We start from the raw sequence: 12,481 nt of genomic DNA, 5'->3' as shown, positions 1-12,481 counted from the left end.
TATGTTTAAATAAAGAAAGACTCCTAAATAATTTTGGGAAGATATTGTTATTTTTATAGTTTATCTATTAAATAAGTTTCTGATAAAAAAATTGATAATTTTAGACTTGAAGAGGCATAGAGTTTGTAGAAGCCAAGAGTTGACCGCCTAAGAATCTTCAGATGTGTTGCTTATGCTAGAGTATCAGAAGAAAGAAGGATAAAACTTGTGGACAAATATCATAAATATATTTTATTAGGTTATGATGAGAATTATAGAGTTAGAATGTCAAATTATATAATTCTATCACTAAGAAAGTTATAATGTCAAGAGATATACAAGTGACAATACAACCCATAACACATGATTCAAGTAGTCAAATTATAAGACGATTCAAAAGATATATGATGTAACCCGAAGAATTGATACTAATAATAATAAGTTATTTTATTTTACCTTTGAAAAAGCTTATAATGAAGAAAATTGAAGAAATGTTATGAATGAAGAGATGCATGCCACTAACAATACTTGATGACTTTCTACACTTCTCGAGAGACACAAGGAGAGGTAGAGAAACATAAAAGTTGAATGGTGGCAAAAGGATATAAGCAATAATTTAGAATCGATTAGGAAGAGATACTTGCACCAGTAGCTCGAATAGAGATAGTAATATCTCTTTAGCTACTCAAATGATTGTAAGTCTTTCAAATTTATGCCAAGTTAGCATTTCTCAATGGATATCTTCAAGAGGAGGTTTATGTGCAACAATTCTCTTTTCATAATCTATGGAGAAGAAGATAAGTCAAATCATGACGTTACTAAATGGTCCAGGAAAGGAAAAGGGTTACCCCATTTTTTATTATATATGATATGTTCCTAATTGAATTAAATCTTAATATGGATTAATTTAATATTATATTAATTATATATATAGATATAATTATTAATTATATATATAGATATAATTATTTTATTGGGCCAATCCTACTTACATTTTATCCAAAAGAAAAAGAATAAAAAAAGTAGTTGAAATTGTATATTTCGAAATTCCCGTGAGAAATATATTATCAGTTTAAATCAAAAAGTGATTCTCACCTATCTATAGTTACTAATTATTATTTGTAGTTACTGACCAATTATTATTTAATTATTATTTATAATTACTGACGAACCAAAATAAAAAAGTTTTGATCTTTTATAACAAAACAAAATATCCAATTACTGACATTGGTAACCGACTCAAAGCAATTTGACCAACCAAAATAGTAGTCGGTAATCGTTCTTGAATCAAAGGGTTTATCTTTATCTATTTTGATTTGAGTCGAATTCATAACTGTTTGAATTGTGTAATCTCCGGTTAAAGTAATTTGATTATAATTCAATTTGTGATGAGGTAACCGACTTAAAGCAATTTGATTATAATTCAATTCGTGACGATCATAAGTAGAAAGCTCATATTCTTCAGTCATGGATAAACAGTTTGTTGCACAATACTCAACACAGTTATCACAAAATATACAGACCCCGAAATCAATACTATAATTAAGCAATTGTTTCTTTTTCACATCTCTTTCCAATCTCCAATCAACAATAGATAGATCTATTAGGCATACACGAACACATACTTCGCAAGCAATATATTTATCAAATTCAAAGTGAATTCGACCACCGAAACGTTATGACGTAATTGATTTCTCGTAAGCATATTGAATAGTTATAGGTAAATGGTTTATGTGGGATAAGGTAATTATGAAACTTTGACCAATATACCTTGCGGCATTATTTGTTGACCATGATTCATGAACCTAGTTACCATGGGAAACATATTATAGATATCCATAAATAAATTGATGTTTATTTCTCTTGTTTGAAAGAGGTTATGAATCTAGAATATCGTTAGTTATTTATAGTGAAACAAGTTGGGAAGAAGTTGTCAATAATAGATTACCCAAAGAAATAGGAAAAAGAAATTTCCATCCAAGATTTAATAGCTGGTCCATTCTCAACCTAGGTAAAGTCCATCTTGTTGTGATAGAAATGAACAGAAACATAATACGATATGTGGTCGGTGGTATTCGTCATTTCTTAGTGATTGGATGTATTCGTCACTCCATGAGCTTGGCTGGTAATTAGCCGATCGCCGATGAGGAGTCTGCGCAGCACACCGGATATGTGGTCGGAGGCACGGACGGGGTGAAGCATTAGAGGGCGCGGTCCACCGGTGGACACCGATCAATTTGCAGGAGGAGGTCGGAGCGAAAGTCATTTGGCTCAGTGGACAATGTTGGGCTGACAGCCCATATTCAGCCCATGTGGACTTTATCAACCCACAGCCCACACCCTCTCTTAACCTAACCCTACAGAGGTATGAAAAAAAATGTTATAGATGAAAGAATTCTTACAAGAATTGGAGCTGAAATAGAAAAATTATATGGTACATTGTGACAGCCAAAGTGTCATCCATTTGTGTAAGAACCTAATGTTTTATTCCAAGTCAAAGCATATATATGTCAGATACCACTGGATTCAAAATGTATTTGAAGAGAAGCAGTTGCAGCTTCAGAAAATTCACATAGATGACAACGGAGCAGACATGTTGACAGTAACTTTATCAAAAGAAAGATAAGAGATATGCCGACAGCTGGTCGGCATGGCTTCACATTGAGGAGTCATGGGACAGCACCCCCTCTTAACCTAACCCTAGATCAATATAAGGGGGTGTGGTGGCTACGTTTTTAGACGAAGGTGGCTGCATTTTTTGGCAGAAAAGGGCAGCAACGTGGTGATCTTCGCTGCAGCAAAGAGGAGAAGAAAAAGGCAAAAAAATAAAAGAAAAAAATGGAAGAAAATAAAGACAATGCAAAAAGACTATTCTCAATCATCTAGCAGTGTTCTCATCTCAGGTTAGATCAAATCTACAGTAGACTCTTGCTGTGATTACTTGGGGAGGTTTTAGATATCGTGGATAGTGACGTGATCCTTGTATCCCAGTTGTTCTTTTGTGATTGTTGCTAGAGTTTAGGACAAGAGATTGAGATTTGTATATTCATTATTCTCATAGTAGATTATCTCTAGTTTGCCCCGCGATTTTTACCCTTCATATTGAAGGGGTTTTCCACATATATCTTTGTGTTCTATTTGATTGTGATTTTATTTAATTTTACTGCATATCATGACCTACTAGTATTTGTTCATATACAAAGATTATTTTGCTTTATATCCCCATCAGACAACACTCGATAGAAGATGGAGAATCTGATTGGTTTGTTGCGATGTTCGTGTTGGAGATGGATGGATTTATTAACGCTGGAGTAAGTGAGAAGAGAATTGAGTAACGAGGTTCTCGTACAGTTCGACCTTCACAAAACGAGATTCACAAGCAGACTGCTGTGCGGCCAGCCATATCTACGCCACCTCCACATCAACGTGTTCCAAACAAATGTAGAAACTTAGTAAACGAAGAAAAAGTAACAAAACAGAAAAGAATATATATATATATATATATATATATATATATATATATATATATATATATATATATATATATATATATATATATAATCTCGACAAGTTCATAATTTAAACAATAATTATGTCCAATATTATGCTCGATGAGTCGGCAGGCATGCCGCGTGAATGCTTCTTCACCTACTTTTATCTTCTTTCCTCTTCTCCGCTTTTCTCAACGTTGTCACCGGCCATTTGCAATGACGGCAATGATGTCACTTGAAGAAGTAATTAACTGGAGGAGTTGATTTAATCAACTTCGACATCATCGGGACAAGCCCATGCCTGGACGTTTAGTTCAGTCATTTAGTCTTGATTTTGAGTTATAGTTCCAAATAATCTTCAGAGGCATGAACCGAAGTTGAATAAAAAGGAATTTGTAATCATTATTAGTGCGTTCGGAAGTGATTAGAATTCGGCTGCAACTCTCACGTTCGGATTGATAAGTGACAACAATTTGGTTCAGTTATAAACATTGAATTTTATATGTTACAGCTAAAATTATTTTAAATTGTTTGGGGTCCAATTTGACGGGAGAACGTTTATATCGTGCATGTTGAAAGCTTTTGTCACGTGTACATTGCGTGCCAGTATATATATATATATATATATATATATATATATATATATATATATATATATATATATATATATATATATAACATGACAGTACGACCATCTGGCATCCATTGGATTTATCCAAATTGACCGAATTGAGAATTGTGACTAAAGAATTGTCGGTATTGTGGGCTGTACATTAAGAGAGTAAATAAGTGCAGCACCTCTCAGCTGGAACCCCTCAAGTCTTTTATCTTCGAAGGAATGGAAACAAAGTGACGGAGATGAGTGAATCTACAAATACCATAAGTCATTTTATATTTCACCAATAACTTATGGACATCGATAAAGATTTTAAACTGATAGCATGTTTTGCGATTATATATATATATATATATATATATATAAAATGGAGATAAGTTCATATATAACTAGAGCAACAATTATGTTCAATACGATGCTCGATGAGTTGGCATGTCGTATAAATGCCCAGCTTTCTTCAATTTTGTTTCTATCTGCTCCTTTCCTCTGATCGTTAACACCGGCCATTTACAAGTGCGGCAAGTGATGTCACTCAAAGTAGTTCAATCGTGGAGTTGATTTGATCAACTTGGCCCGTGTCAACAATTCAGCCGCAACTCTCACATTCGGATTAATAAGTGACAACAATTTGGTTCAGTTAGATACAACTGAATTTATATTTTACAACTAAATTTAATTTATATTGTTTGGGGACCAATTTGACGGAATCAATTGGGTCGAAAAAATAACATAAGACACACAAATGCAAAAACGACCCATCCCGTTAGTGCATGGGGAACGTTTATGCCACGTTAGTAGTGTCTCACTTCACACAGTTATATCGTGCATGTGGAAAGCTTTTGTTTCCAACCACAAAGTGGGCATTGCATGTGGCAGTCTAAACATGAACATCTATATTTATCGCATACGACATGACGTACTACCAACTGTCATCCATCACGTCATACCAATTACCATCGCATTTCTCTCGAGCATCACATTGGCCGAATTGAAGATTGTGACTATGTCTATCAGATACCACATGATGTACTACCAACTGCAATCCGTCAGATGGTACGAATTAACGTGGCATTTGTCTTGGAGTCTCGTATTAGCCAACTTGAGATCGTAAGAATTGTCGGCATTGTGGGCTGTACTTTAAGCACCGACGTCCTTCGTCTTCCAAGGAATGGAAACACAAATGACAGAGTTAAGCGAATCTACGGATACCACAAGTTATTTTATATTTCACGATAAAAGCTTATGGGCATACATAATGATTTTAAATTTATAGTCAGTTTTGTGATAAAATCTCACGAAAAAAATTAATATTATCAAGTGAATCTCTCCATCCTATAACCAATTGACATATAGAAAGGAAAGACCAACCAACATCACATTATACATGACATCGGAAAATGTTACAAAATTATTAGTTTAAGGATCAAATCTGACAATATGAAAGGATAAAAGATAAAGAAAGTCCACCTGTACGATCACCAACATGTGAAGCTTACGCTATTGTATTACAATCTTTTATTAATCTACCTTCATAAAATGGTTTTGGAAATAATATAGGGCGAATTTTCGAAAAAACCCTAAGTTTCATAATTTCTCAAATAGTACCCCAAGTTTGAAAAAAAAAACCATGGAGCATCCTTTTTTTTTTAATGACTACCTTGCCCTGGTTGACCACCACCCTCCATCGAATCCCTTGTCGCATCATCACCCCACCGGTTGCCCCCTCTATCAGGTCAATCTAGTGATGGAGGCATAGTGGCTCCCACCACATCTCGTTGGACTAGTAACATAGCAACCCTTGCCACCCTCACGCAAGCAAGGGCGCAAGCAACTTTGCATGGCACCTCCACAACCAACAATGATGGTGAGGGTCGAGGGTCCAAGGGGTTTGATGCAAGTTGCGTAGCCTCCTCATGCCTCTTCTTTACTGATGTGTTATGCTCGTGGCCCCTTCCCGTCGTCAACCACAGGCAAAGAAGTGAGGGTAGCTTACCCTCGTGACTAACGATGACAATAAAGGTGGGCAAACAGTTGGTATGGCCATGCACGATATGGAGGGGGGCCACTAATAGGGCATAGGCGCTAGTAGGGTTAGCATAGGTGGAGGCATGGCTAGGGCTATAATAATTTTTTTTTCAAATAATAAGAGTAAAAATATCTTTTCACGTTATTAGAGGTGCTTTGAGAGAAATTATGAAACTTATATATTTTTTCTAAGAATTTATCTAATAATATATTATTTTATTCTTAATTAGGCCATGCCACATGATTGTAGACGGTTGATTCATTAAATCAACCTTTTTAGGTGTTTGTCCACAGTAAAATTGAGAGAAATTACACCATCAAGGGTCCAAGGGGTCTGACGAAGGTTGCGTAGCCTCCTCATGCCCCTTCTTTGTTGACACGCTATGCTCGTGACCCCACCCCATCGGCAATCATAGGCAAGGAAGCGAAGGTAGCTCACCCTCGTGACTAACAAAGACAATGGGGAGGGGGGCGGACAGTTGGTGTGGCCATGCACTATGCGGAGGGGGGGGCCCACTTATAAGGTATAGGTGCCAGCAAGATTGGCATAGGTGGAGGCATGGCCAGAGCTATAATAAAATTTTTTCAAAATAATAAGATTAAAATTATCTTTACACGTTATTAGAGGTGCTTTGAGAAAAATTATGAAACTTATATGTTTTTTCTAGGAATTTGTCTAATAATATATCATTTTATTCTTCATTAGATCATGTCATGTGATTGTAGATAGATGATCCATTAAATCAGCCTTTTTAGGTGCCCTGTCCGTAGTAAAGTTGAGAGAAATTAAAAATTCAATCTCAATGAGTAGCATAAAATAAAATATACTATAGGCTTTTTTTTCCTTTAATGTTTAATAAAGAAAGTTTTCTACTTTTAAAATGATGATGCAGATTAATTATCACAACGAACAAACGAAAATTACACCATCAATACCTTTTACAGAATAAAAAGAGTGATCACACCTAAAGAAACTTGATCAAAGACTTGGACAAATCACGAGGAGCCTTAAAGCTTCACGATATTATCCTTAATTACATTGTTACATAAGTTTAGGTTCAATCAACAAAGACCTGATGCGATCCTCGATCACTCCATCGGGTTTGCCATATCCATCTCCATATTGGTACATGCAATGGGCCATTCGAGGAATATTGATGGCTATCATTTTTAGGTTTTCCTCAAAACACGAAGTGAAACTTCGATCTCCGTTTATTGCTCTCCAATTCCCTCTAATCAATTGCCTGATATGCTCACGAGCCGCGTCCTCCGAAACACCGTTCTCATGCATGTGACACTCTATAGATTTGGGCACATCGCCTCTTCGAAGCTCGTCCTGCACAAGAACAACCAGTGCCGAGAGGAGAAACTGTGTAAACTCTTTATTGTGTTGATTCGATGAAGGAATGAAAAGTATGGTGCAGTTCAAATACCTTGGAAGTACCCCAATCATCACAAAGTCGAAAGATCATTGATGACCATCTTGCAATCTCAGGACAGCTTTGGAAACCGTCCAAGGCCTCTCGAGTTACATCGTCACTGGTGCAATAAGCAAGAGTCAATGCCAGGGGACCCGCTATCGATACCAGTGCGTTCTCCAAGTACTCTTCAAGATTGGGTGTGTAGCCTTGGTGGTACCACCTTGCTTCCACCATGCTTGCCTTGCATAGATCTGCCCACTAAATCCAAGGGTAGCACTGTTTATAAAGTGGAACTGAATGATCGATGATACACAAAAGAGGGGGGATGGGATCGATATGTTACTGCTTTTTTTAGGTGTGGAATTATATCCAGACCCTTCTCTTTCGTAACATTGTACGCGGTGTCATTTGTAGTGTTGAAGAGGGCTAGAAAACATATCTTCATATACTCTGGCAATTTGTCCATTGCATTAACATCCCATCTGCAACATCCATCCGAGTAGATGTTATCACGAATCAAAGATTGTTGAAATAACATCTCCATGCATCACGTGGAGGAGTTCTTTACCTATCGACGGCATCCGTGAAAAGTTCGAGCTCATCGATGGTGCCGTAAACATCATACACATCATCTATTATTGTTATCAGGCAGATTGCCTTTGTCTGCGCCTCCCTGTATCTTGCAAACTGTGGCTCGAAAGCCCAGCCAACCGTCCAGAAATAGCTCTCCATCAACCTGTCCCTCGAAAATGGAAGCCTCTGCGCCAGGCCAAGATTGCTCCACCAACTGATCGATAGCCAGAAGTTTGTGCTGAAGTTTGCTGGTTCATAAACGACGGCAGAATGTACAGGACATGATTCAAGTAAAGCAAGCTCAAAATACCTCGACACTTCTCTGAGTTCCCTCTGCTGTATGCTCTGAACTCTGTTGAAGTCCAACTTAGCCAATTCAAGTAGGACAGGGTTTATGTTAGCTTCCCTTTGGCATGCTTCTATGAACCACCTGGTCTGTAACCTCGGCATCCTCCAGTTCAATGGAAGCTCCAAGGCATGGGTTACGTGCTCCCTGAGATGAGGCTCAAGTGATCCCTCCATGAGGCTCTTGAGCTGTTTAGTTGTGAAGTTTATAGCTTCTTCCAGCACGTGCTCTCCTTCCTTTGCAAGATGGGAAGCCTCGTACAAGCTCACCAATCCTTCAGTCTGGTGGCGAAGGCTGGCTTTCAAGTTGCCCTTCTCATCTATAAGTCGGTTGAATACACCTTCAGTCCATCCACATAATTTGTGCATGTTAGATTGTGACAACATGATAGAACAGACTAAACACAAAATTCCAATAGTATGTTAGGCTATTAACGTGGCATAGTTTTATGACTAATTGGACATATCTCTAGTTGTCTCAGTTTCATGAAAGTAATTGTTCTAGCAATATATGAGGTACATCAGCGACAATGTTGTATCAGTCGCAAGAAAGGAGTAAAGCAGGATGGATATGTAGCTTAATCACCTTCAGAAACAGCAAACCCATGTTCTCTGAGAAGCCTGAACATAAGAGCCGTGGCATGAAGATTATCCTTCAGCAACATGCTCACCTCTTCCATGGAATCGTATATAGTCCATAAAGCATCCTTAATATCCTCCTTAAAGTGATACGCCGCCCCAAGCTGCCGCAGGTGATCGATCAGTTGAAGTTGGTCCTCAATTCCCTTCTTCCTGTAGATCAGCTGTTTCACGTCCTCTGTCAGTTTGCCCATCCTTCTTGCGTTATCCTCCTCCACCTAATGAAAGATAGTCAGTAACCAATTTGAACTATAGATAAAACTCAACCTTACATATTGCATGCACGCCGACCTTGGTGTCAGTTCTTAGCGATTGTATGTATTCGTCACTCCACGAGTTCGGCTGGTAATCAGCCGATCGCCTAGGAGGAGGAGTCTGCGCAGCACACCGGATTGGCAGTAGGAGGCATCGACGGGGTGAAGACTTCGAGGGGGCAGTCCGCGGATAGGCACCGATCAAGCTGCAGCAGAAGGACGGTGCAGAAGAGCAGAAAGCTATTTGGCTCGGTGGACAACACTCAGTAGAAGATCGGAGAATCTGATGGGCTTTGTAATGGCGGTGTTGGCGTTGGATTTATAGTGCCAGAGGCGGTGAAAACAGGATGGATTCAGTAACGAGGCTCTCGTGCCTCTCGACCTCCCTAAAACGAGATTCATTAGCAGAATGTTAATCGGCCACGTAGGTACAGCCAGCCTCATGTATATCCACAAAAGCTCCACATCATCGTGTTCCAACCAAATGTACTTCCAAGTGTCCAAAAATATCTCTGGCATCATAGTGGAAGAAGCCACTTTAAAAAATAGTTAATTCAAGAGTTGATTTGATTAAATTCGACACCATTAGGACAAGCCCATGGCCTCGATCCTTTAGCGTTCCGATTTGCTGTACGTTTACTACTCAAGGAACTGAAACACTAGTTACACAGATGAGTGGATCTCTTCATCCTATAACCTACATCACACTATACATGACATCAGAAAATGTTACAAGAATCAATAGGTGAAGGATCACATCTGGCAATAGTAAAGGATAACAGATAAGAACGTCCACCTGTCTTACTCTATTGTACTACAATCTATTATTAATCTCGCATTCAGAAAATGATAAGGAGAGGCCACTTGTATGATCATCAATATGTGAAGCTGTGCTATTGTACTTCATTTTTTTCAAATTAATAATTATGATAATAGTGTGTGCCTGTACGCTCGTGGTATATTTGATAATTGATCACAAAAAATTGGTAAGTGACAAAGGTAATATTTTTCTTGAACTTAGTAATGAAAAGCAAGTATGCATTTAGATGTTTATTATGTTCTTGATATAAAAAAATAATATTTTAAGCTTAGGTCGGTTGCTTGAAAAAAGATATGATATTAAAATAACATATTATCTATTCATGATAAGAATAAGACTTTAATCACTCATGTGAAAATGACTAAGAATATGATGTTGCTTCTACAATTGGATATAACAAAATAAATTATTTAAATATTAGTATTGTGGATGATTCTATGCCATGACATCTTACATATGAGCACTTAAATTTTGATACTTTGAATTTGAAACTTTTGGAGAAAGAATAACATGGCAACAAGTTTGCTAAAGATTGTGCATCCAACCTATTTTCATACCTTCAAAAATGATTATAGTGGCAAAATATGGGTTTATTTATTAACAGAGAAGAAAGAAGTGTTTAATACATTCAAAGAGCTTAAGAATTTGGTTGAGATACAAAGTGGATATAAGCTAAAATAGTTAAGAATAGATAGAGGTACTGAATACATATCAAATGAATTTGAAAGTTATTATAAAAATAATAAAATTTGAAAGTTATTATAGAAAGAAAAGAACTATTCTTAATATGATTAGAAGTATGTTTAAATAAAAAAGGACTCCTAAATAATTTTGGGAAGATATTGTTGTTTTTGTATTTTATCTATTAAATAAGTTTCTGATAAAAATATTGATAATGTTAGACCTGAAGAGGCATGGAGTTTGTAGAAGCCAAGAGTTGATTGCCTAACAATCTTCAGATGTGTTGCTTATGCTAGAGTATTAGAAGAAAGAAGGATAAAACTTGAGGACAAATATCATAAATATATTTTATTAGGTTATGATGAGAATTCTAGTGGCTACAAATTATATAATCCTATCACTAAGAAAGTTATAATGTCAAGAGATATTGAATTTGATGAAAGACAAATATAGAGTTAGAATAACAAAGAACTACCAAAACAATATATTGTTCTTGAAGAAAATAAAACAATACAAGTAAATGGAGGTGTTTTCCATGAGTTGTCATTGAAACAAGTGACAATACAACCCGTAACATATGATTCAAGTAGTCAAATTATAAGGACAAAGATGATTCAAAAGATATATGATGTAACCCGAAGAATTGATGCTAATAATGATGAGTTTTTATTTTATTTTATCTTTTTATAAGTTATGATCCATTAACCTTTGAAGAAGCTTATAACGAAGAAAATTAAAGAAATATTATGAATGAAGAGATGCATGCCACTAACAATACACGATAACTTTCTACACTTCTCGAAAGGCACAAGGAGAAGTGGAGAAACATAAAAGTTGAATGGTGGCAAAAGGATGCAAGCAACAATTTAGAATCGATTAGGAAGAGGTACTTGCACTAGTAGCTCAAATAGAGATAGTAAGACTACTCATCTCTTTAGCTACTCAAATAAAATGGTAAGTCTTTCAAATGTATGCCAAGTTAGCATTTCTCAATAGATATCTTCATAATTCATGAAGAAAGAAGATAAGGTATATAAATTGAAAAAAAATAACTCTTTACATACTTAAATAAGTACCAAGAGCATAAAATTCAAGAATCAACAAATCCTTTAACTAAAGTGATTTTTTAAAGTGCCCTTTTGAATTTATTCTATATTAACCATAGAGATATTTTGTTTATATGCCTATATATAGATTATCTAATATTTATAGATAATAATTCCACTATGATAAAAGAATTCAGCATTTTATAAAAAAAGAGTTTAGGATGGCGAACTTAGGTATCGTGACTTATTTCTTAAACATTGATGCCCAACAAAAAAATAAATAGATGTTTATTGCATAAGCAAGCTATGCAAAAGGGATATTTAAAAAGTTCTCTATGGAGGATTGCCAACCACATTTGGAATATGGCACCAAAGCTAATCAAGGAAGGGAAAGGTAAACTAATCAATCCAACTTATTGCAAGTCTTGTTGAATGTTTAATATATTTAAGATTTATTTGACCCAATAAAGTTGATTTAATAAGTAGACATATGGAAACTCCTAAGACATCTTATCTAAAGGTCCCTAATAGAATTTTATAATATATTAAAGAGATAATTAACTATGATATATTTTATTCATCACCTAAAAG

General features: G+C 36.1%; 1 long non-coding RNA gene across 1 annotated transcript; it reads right to left on the bottom strand.

The window, feature by feature from the left end:
* Positions 1–7,105: 7,105 nt before the first annotated feature.
* Positions 7,106–8,008, bottom strand: LOC135672363 (uncharacterized). Its single transcript, XR_010512955.1, has 3 exons — positions 7,876–8,008; positions 7,545–7,790; positions 7,106–7,447 (listed from the first exon to the last, which is right to left on the bottom strand). It is a non-coding gene; the product is annotated as an uncharacterized LOC135672363 (long non-coding RNA).
* Between the last annotated feature and the right edge of the window lie 4,473 nt (positions 8,009–12,481).

This window comes from Musa acuminata, chromosome BXJ1-4, assembly GCF_036884655.1.
Source record: "Musa acuminata AAA Group cultivar baxijiao chromosome BXJ1-4, Cavendish_Baxijiao_AAA, whole genome shotgun sequence".
NCBI classification, from domain to species: Eukaryota; Viridiplantae; Streptophyta; class Magnoliopsida; order Zingiberales; family Musaceae; genus Musa; species Musa acuminata.
This window is presented reverse-complemented; position numbering and strand designations above follow the sequence as displayed.